This window comes from Globicephala melas, chromosome 6 (genome assembly GCF_963455315.2).
Source record: "Globicephala melas chromosome 6, mGloMel1.2, whole genome shotgun sequence".
In the NCBI taxonomy this organism is placed as follows: Eukaryota; Metazoa; Chordata; class Mammalia; order Artiodactyla; family Delphinidae; genus Globicephala; species Globicephala melas.
In genome coordinates this window covers 3,854,736-3,863,817 of record NC_083319.1, presented here as the reverse complement: position 1 = coordinate 3,863,817, position 9,082 = coordinate 3,854,736, and positions in this window count along the sequence as shown.

The window sequence follows — 9,082 nt, the reverse complement described above, 5'->3', positions numbered from 1 at the left end:
TGTCCCCGTCTGGCGGCGGCAGGTGGACTCTGGAGGCGGGCATAGGGCTCCACGGCCTGGGAAAGCGGATGGGGCGTTTTGACCTGTGGTGTGAGGGTTGGGCTCCTGGCGGACCCCAGGGATTGGCACGAGGGCTCGGGGCCAGGAGCGAGGAGCAGGCACCAGAAGGAGGATTCGCAGAGGCCACGGGCTGCCTGGACGCAGCACTGCAGTTAGAGCATCCCCAGAGCAGAGCCGCGGGAGGGCAATCTACACCCCCCGGGGGGCCCAGACTTGGGCTTGCGCACGGCGATGTTTAGAAAGGGATCTTTTTTCTCTTTTGCATGAAAAAACATGAGCAACCCGCTCACAATCATGATGGATGGAGCCTGCGCACCAGCAGCCTTGCTATTCGTGGAGATAGTGGAACTTAAAGGACCGTCTGCAAGCAGACCTGCCACCTTCATTGCGGGTAATTTATGCCCGATTAGATCACAGGAACGGTTTACAAGGTTTAAAGACATACACAGGCGTGTGTGCTCGCCATGCCCATATCTATAGATATTTATATGTCCTGCCCCTGCTCACGGATGACTGATAAATTATTCACCAGCAGCGCACCGGAAACTCCCTGGCATGTCTGTGAGCAGGTGACGGGGAATCATCGGGGCTGCTGAACTAGGGTGGGGGTGGGGTAGGGGGTGAACAGAGCCTCGGGTCCTTTTGCATTGACATTGTGGACGTGGCAGGGTTGGGGGGTGTTTCCCAGCCGGGCTGGACCCTCAATCCCAGTGCTCTGGGCATTTTAATGAGCTGAAAACAAACGGCGAGTCATCTGGGCTTTTTCACGGCAGTTAGGTGGGAAGTGATACCAGAGGGAGGCTTGGAGGAATCTAGCCTCAGGGGACATCCTGGGACTCAGAGCTCGGGAGGCGAGGAGCCTTCACTTCTGGAAGGCAGCGTAGTGTTTGCAAAGCCCTCCTGTAATTTGATATACGTTTACTGGATCCAATCAGTAGAATGACTGGATCCAGTTGCCCGGGTTTGAACCCTGGCCCAGCACTTGACGGCTGAGTCCCTAACTTCCCTGGGCCTAGTTTTCTCATCTGCAAAATGAGGATGATTGTAAGGCCTGCCAATCTCTTAGCATTTTTGCAAAGATTAAAAAACATCATGTGTGTCACGTGCTCAGCTGGGGCCGGGCACGGAGTCAGCGCTGGAGGGCTGGTCCTCTTCAAAATCATCATTTTCCTTTGAATCCACGTTTCCAGGTGAGGAAGTGAGTCTGGGGAAGCTGAGTGAGACACTGGAGGCGTGAGGCCGGGCTGAGGGACCTGAGCCTCGGCCTCTGCCCCTGGGTCCTGTTGGTCTGTCCCTGGCCACATGCGGGTGGGCGTCACAGGTGTGGCCCCATCCTGCATCCCGAGCCCCCAGCCCATTCCCGGCCTTGTGCTCTCAGGGCTCTGGCCCATCACCAGGGCTCACCTGGGTCTGCCCTCCGGGTTCCTGCCCGTGGCCTTGCTTCCCTGCCAAGACGAGCTCTTCCGCGTGTGGTCCTTCGGGGTCTGTGGCTCGGGAAACAGTCCCCGGGCAGCCCTCTGAGCCCGAGTGTGTCCTTGGTGTGGCCCCACATCCTCAGCTCCCAGCCAGGTCCTGTGCCCAGTGCAGGAGATCTGCTGGCATCCAGGACCCCAACCTGACGAGGACCACCAGGGGTGTGCGTGTGTCTGTGCTCACACCATCTCTAGATGTGCATCCCTGTGTCGAGAAGCGGGGGTGGGGGAGCCTCCCTCCTCTGGTGAGAATTCCAGACTCCAGAGAGCGAAGCTGAGGACTCCTTGTGTGTCTCCCCAACTTCCGCCCTCTCCAGCCTGGGAACCTTCTCATTCCAAGGCTGGAAAGCCAGAAAACGGGCAGGAGAGAGGAACACGGCGGGAAGGGCACCGAGGGTCCCTTGGCGTCCATCCTCCACCCGTTGTAGGGCCGTAGCTATTCCTTCAGTAATTATCACACCAGGATCGCACACACCACACAAAGCAATAAAGTAGTCAAAATATAATCTTTTTACGGGGAGCAGATTGAAAATTCCATCAACACGTACCCATCTATCACCAGTGCTGACAGAAACCACCGGAAAGGGAAAAACAAACATAAATAAGTTTAGTCCGACTAAGTATGTCAGAAACTGCTGGGAGGTCCCTGCGGCCCGTGACGCAGGCGCTGATGCTGAGTTGCTGACGGCCTCTGGGCTCCAAGGCAGAGAGGCCGGCCTGACGCGTCCCAGGCCAGGGACAGGAGGGGGCTGCTGGACGCCGGCCACTCCCACCTGACAGCACCCGAGGCCCAGGCCTGGCTTCTTCCAGTACAGCTGCTCTAGAATGTCCCAGGCTTCCTGCAGAGACAGATGCTGTGATCTCCGATGGCGGGGGTCAGGGGTGCACAGGCACGTGGGGTGGTGGCTTCCCACCGCATCCAGGGCAGGGACCAAATCCTGGGCATGTCCAGGTGATCCGGGTGCCTTCCTCAGCCCATCCTGTCCCCCTGTGGCCCCTGGAATTGCAGGCTCCCTTAGGGCTCAGCGTGTGGTGTCCCTCTACCTTGGACACATCTCCCCCTCCACCCCCCCCTCCCTTCTGCTACCCTCCCGGCCCCTCTCCCCCCCGCCCACCTGTCCCTCTAGGCCTGTCCACCCTCCAGGTCTTAGATTCCAGGCCCAGCAGTGTCTGCCAGGGAGCCTCCCTGCTCCACGCCTCTCCCATGGCTGCCTGCCATCCTGTCCCGTCCCTGGACTGAGGGACCCCTGAAGAGGCCTCCCTGTGCCCTGAGTCCCTCTTTAAACCAAGAATGAGCAGAGCGCCTGCACCAGCAAAGGGGAGGGAGAGACAGCCAGAGGTGGGGTCTATCAGGAGAGGCTTCTCGGAGGAGGCAGACGTGGGGGAGGGCACACAGGTGCCAGGAAAAGGGGGCCATCCCACACGAGGAGCCTTGTGGGGCTGGGGTGGGCCTGGGGGGGTGGGTGAGTCAGGGACTGAGGGTCCTGCTGGGGAGAGGATTGAGGCCAAGCACTTAGTTCCAGTTGGTGCTCTCCCCAGACTCTTATTATTATTTGTTGTTATTATTATTTCTTCCACGGCTACCCTTAGTGCTGTGGAGTCACTAGCCTGACTGGTCCTTGTCTCCTTCTTAGCTGTCTGAGCAAAAACTTGAGAGAAGGCAGAGGGAAAGCTCAGCCACCATCATGCTCTTAACACCAAGATTCTCCCAGCATCCTTTGTGTGCCCATCACCTGCTGCCCTATGAGGGATAGAGGCACCATGACTACAGTCCCTGGGAGACAGTGGGGGCAGGCAGGGAGGCCCCCGAGTGCTCAGCCTGTCCAGGGAAACCCCGTTCTCCTACCCGTGTTAGTGACTGGGATCGCCGGGATGGGTGATGCAGACCTTCCACAGCCCCCGCTCCTGTTCCGTGAAACCAGGCTGGCCCCCATGTGTGGGTCCTGATGGGGCTGAGTTTTGGGGGCGCCTCCAGTGAGTATCTTGGCTTCGGTGTCATATCGTATCGCCATTCATTCTCCTGGCAGCCCAGGGGGGTGCGGGGAGCAGCTCTGTCCCACAGCCAAGGATGGGGATGCGGTCAGCGTCCAAGCTGGGATCAAACCCAGGAGTCCTGAGTCCTGGAAGAGACGGAGATGACCTAATTCCCTTTGAAAAATGAATTAGAATTGATTTAAACATTCATTCACACCCCCGTGCGTCTTTTTGTATGTAGTCGTCGATGAAATTCTGTAACACAAAAATAACAATAACAAATACAGGATGAACTGTAAAGTTTTCTCTTTTGTGACAGCTTTTTTGAGAAATAATGCACATTCCATACAAATCATCCATCGGAAGTGTGCCATTCAGTGGATTTTAGTATATTCACAGTATTGCGCAACCATCAACGTAATCAATTTTAGGACTTTTTTTTTTTTTGCGGTACGCAGGCCTCCCACTGTTGTGGCCTCTCCCGTTGCGGAGCACAGGCTCCGGGCGCGCAGGCCCAGCGACCATGGCTCACGGGCCCAGCCGCTCCGCGGCACGTGGGATCTTCCCGGACCGGGGCATGAACCGGTGTCCCCTGCATCGGCAGGCGGACGCTCAACCACTGCGCCAGCAGGGAAGCCCCAGGACGTTTTTATTACCTCAAAAAGAAACCTCCTACCCGTTGGCGGTCACTCCCTAATTCCCCCCTCCTGGTCCTAAACAACCACCCGTCCGCTTTCTGTCCCTATGGAGTTGCCTCCTCTGGACATTTCATATAAAGGGAAGCACACACTATACGGCCTTTTGTGTCTGTCTGGCTTCTTTCACTCAGCATCATGTGTACCGACACATGCTGTAGGTATTAGTGCTTCACTCCTTTTCATGGCTGCATAATATTCCACTCTATGGATGGCCCACATGTTGTTTATCTGCTCACCCACTGACAGACCTCTGGGTTGAATCCACCTTCCGATTATTATGAATGAAGCTGCTATGAATATTCATGTACAGTTTTTGTGCCGATATACGCTTTCATCTCTCTTGGGTAGATACCTAGGAGTAGCATTTCTGGGGCATGTAGGAGCTCTGGGTTTAACTTTTGGAAGAACTGCCAGACTGTTTTCCAAAGTGGCTGCGTCATCTTACATCCCTGCCAGCCACACATACGACTCCAATTTCTCCATGTCCCTGCCAACACTTGTTTTTACCTGTCACTTTGATTATCACCATCCTGGTGGTGTCACATTTCGTTTTGATTTGCATTTCTCCGATGACTAATGGTGTTCAACATCTTTTCGTGTGCATGTTGGCCATTTGTATGTCTTCTTGGAGAAATTCGAGTCCTCTGCCCATTTTAAAATTGAGTTGTTTGTCTTTTTACTGTTGAGTTGTACAAGTTCTTTATGTAATGTAGATGTGAGTCCCCGATCAGATACGTGCCTAATTGCCTTGTAAAATAACGTGCGGGCAAGAGAGGATTGCCCCGACTGAGGCCCACAGCCTCCGGAATGTCCTAAATTCCAGCCTGTGGCTCCTGTCTGTCGACCCCGAGAATCCCTCCATCCTGCCTTGGCCTTCACCGTCTCCCACCTGGACGCGTGCCTCTGCCCCCCACTCACCCCGCCCCTGGCTCACCTGCTCCATGGGTGCCACGGGCTCCCCTCCTTCCAGACGATGCCTGCCTGCCCTGAGTCCAGGCTTCCTGGGGTGCAGCCACGCGCTCAGGCCACTCCCCCCGCCCAAGCCCCTCCTCTTCAGACCGCAACTCCCAACCCCGAGTGGGCAGGGGTTCTGTCCTCACCCAGAGGTGGGGAAGCTGCAGCCCTGCCTTGTCCAAGGTCCTGTGGCTGGGGAGCGACAGAGCCGGATGGGACAGCTGATCTTCCTGGAGGAGGCCGGCTCTGCCTGTGGACTCCAGTGGGCCCGGGAGAGTTTTAGCTCCATCGGCAAGAAAATGATGGGCTGGTGTTTATTTTTTCTCTCAGCCAGAACAACCCTGTGTGTGTCACAGCTGAGCAAATTTATATTAGCTGCTCAACGGACAGGCCACACACTGCATGCGGCTTCCACGAGCCCCACCCCTCGTGTGGCTTTCGGCTGATTAATAAATGAAACCCACTGTAAATCCAGCCGGCGGTGCAGCCTCTCCCTCCCCACCTCCTAGCCACGGGCTCGGCCCCATCACGGCAGGTGCAGGGGCGGCGGGTCCTGGGCCCTTGGCGTGTGTGCCCAGCCTGCTGGAGTGGTGACTGGACGGAGGTAGCAGGGTTGAGAGGGGGCTCACTGACGGGGTGGGACCCGGATCCCCGATGTTTTCATGTAACCTTTTGCTGCAGGGTCTCAGATGGTTGGGCACAGCTGCAGTCCTGGCCGTCACTGATCCTGTCTTTCTTTAAAAATTTTGATATCTGTTCATCATGGATTTTTTGGCATTAATTTTGACTTCAAATGTATTGCATTAAAATATTATCTATCTGGATTGCTGAGGGCTTTTTTGGTACCTCCTTAAGTTCGGCGCCCAAGGTGCCAAGGGTCTTGCTCTCCTCCCCCGGTCCAGGCCCTGTGTGTCCAGGGTCTGCCTGTGGACATGCAGGGCGGGCTGGAGCCCACACAGGCCTGGCCCTGTCTCTAGGTCCTTGGTGATGCCACAGGAGTCCGGAAGGAACGACTGGCTGGTGTCTTTCCAGAGGAGCGAGGCGCACATGTGGCCCAGGAGACGGCTCGGGGGACAAGGTGCGTTGGGGCACAGCCTTCCAGATTGAGCACAAAATGTCCGCTGTGGCCACGCCGAATCAGAGCACACAGGAAAGAAAATTCTGGGGGACAGAGCAGAGCTTGCCCAGTTGATGGTAAGATTCCAGCACACGGAGCGAGCAGTTGATACACGTGACCACGATAATGACCACGAGGCTCTGGCAGTCAGGGAGGGCTCCTGACGTTGGGCAGGACAAATCCCCTCTGGGAGCCCCAGGGTCCCCTCCATAGTCTCCGTCCCCTGATGCCTCATCCCAGGCAGGGTTGTACCCGCCCCCAGCCCCGCTTGCAGGAGATACAGGCCCCATGCAGCCCAGCCGCTAGGCTCTCCTGTGCTGACCACGTGCCCCATCCCGTGTCCACATCCCAAGGGGCCGGCCTTCCTTCGGTGAGTGTTGATTCCCCTTCCGCAGGTGGTGGCATCCCTGACTCACCTGTGGGAGCCAGGCCTCCAGCTACCCTGGGCATGGACCCCCCATCACACACAACCCCCAAGTGTGGTCATGCTAATTATTTAAAAACTTGCCTCTCCTTCTCTGTCCCCCTCTGTCTCTGCCTCCCTCTCTCTCTCCTTTTCCAGAACCATTTGAAATTGTTACAAATGTTAGGAAGTTTGAAGGCTTTGCCTCCTAACAGGAGTGTTTCCTTACGTGACCACAGTACAGTGTTGCACCTAAAAATTAGTCATAATTTCCAACTCTCCCTCCTAGCCCCTGCATGTGAAAATGCCCAAATTGTCCCCAAATGTCTTTCCTAGATATTTTTTTGAACTAGAATTCAATTAAGATTCACACAACTTATTTGCTGATGCCTCTTTAGTGACTTTTCAGCTAGAAAAGTTTACCCACTTTTTTTTTTATAACATTCACTTTTTAAATTTATAAACACGACTTTTATTTTCTAAAAGCCTAAAGCTGTTATTTACTTATTTGGTACGTGAAACGACACTGCGATTTAAGCCCAAGAAGTTAGAAGCCGTGCACTCAAAGACGGGAAGTGACATCTTAACGAGCGACGTCATCCTCCCAGGGACCACCGGCCAGGGGCCTTGCAGCACCACCTCCGGTCCCATGTGCTTCTGGAAACAGGAAGTTCCCTGTGGTGCCTCCGTCAGACTCAGGGTGTTCTGACCCCGGGACGTGGGTGGGGCTGGCTCAGGGCAGGACCACGTGCGCCAGGGGCTGGAAGCGCTGACGCTAAGAAGGTGGTCCCTTGGTCCAGGTGCCAACCTTGGGAAGGTGTGACTTCCTTTGGCCATCAGCAAGTCATCGGTGGGGCGAGAATTTTTCTTGTTTGATTCCGTTTTGTTTGGGGAAAAGCAGAGATGCGTCAAATCTTATTTTTTTTGTGTGTGTGTGTCAAATCTTTTAAAGAAAGGTGTGTTTGGAGAATCTTCCCTCCCCCCTCCCCTCCCCCACCCCCTTCTAGGGAACGTTCGTTCCATCCAGCCACTGTTTTGTGAAAACAAGCCCGTAGACACACGTCTGAAATCCCCTCTGCCTCACACTGCTCACAGCACGCGGCTCTGCCCCTTCCTTCAGCTCTGGGGGTGGGTCTCACCGCCCTGGTGGTCCTCCTTAGGGTGGGGGTGGGTCTCACGGCCCTGGTGGTCCTCCTTAGGGTGGGGCTGGGCAGGGTCTTCTCAGCCGGCTCCGGCCTCCGAGCATTCATCGAAGTAGCAAGATGTGATTTCCAGGGCGCTTACGGGACGTGGGTCCTGGCTCCGGGGGGAAGTTGGGGTGATAAAGGGAATGGCTTTCTGAGAGGCCCACATCCCCGCCTGCCTCGGATGCCAGGGGTCTTCCTGTCGCCAGTGCTCTGGGGTCCCCACCAGCCACAGGTCCCCCTCGGAGCCAGGGAGCCTTGGACGTGTGCCAGCCTGAGGTGGGATGGCTCCTCTCATTGGGCTCATCTCTGAGGGCTGTTTTCTCTGTTTTCCTGGGAGGTCTCTTCACGTGTCCTGTACCCAGTTTTCTCTCAGGTTGTTGGGTGTCTACTTCTCACCGTTTGAGATCCTTGTGTATTTTAAGGAGGTGAACCCTTGTCTGTGACCTAAAGTGTTCTCCTATCTTGTCTTTTGACCATTTATGGGGAGTTTGGAGGTGTTTTTTGTGATGTGGAAGTAAACATTTTAAAAATATTAATCCCTAAAACCAATGGGTTTAGCCATTAAGAATGAGGGCTTTGGAACCAGGCAGGTCAGCGCTCAGGTCCAGCCTCGTGGGTGGGGTGACCCCGGGCTACGTTGAAGGTCTGCAGGCCTCCCCAGGGTCTGGGTCCCGACCTGGCTGAAGGGGGTCTCAAGCTCCGTGGCGTCCAGGCATCGTCCCTTCAGCCCTGAGACGTGGTAGGTGGGCAGTCTGGAGGGACCCAGATGCTGACCTCTCCCCAGACCCAGCCACGGGGGCTGGCCTCCGGCTAGGGCTGGCCATGTGGCGGCAGCTGATTCCCAGGCCCTCTTCTGGGCTCAGGCCTCCTCCCTGGGGCTCTGTGCTCCAAAATTACCTGTCCCTGCGACACCACTGTGTTCTGTGGTCTTTATGTTCATCACTCAGGACTGAGGGCTCTGATCTCTGCAGGGTCCTGTGGGCATCACACAGGAGACCACAGGCCAGGGGCGCCTGGGGTCTTCCTGTCCCCAGGGCTCCATGTGTCTCCACCGGCCACAGGTCCTCCCTGGAGCAAAATGGGTCTTTGAAGTGGATCGTGTCTGATTTTCCTGTCAAACGCCTGGACCAGAGGACAGGGACCACAGGGCCTCTTCCAAACTCCATGTTTGTGAGCCCATCCTCGGGGATCTGCTTCATAATTCCTCTCAGACTGCC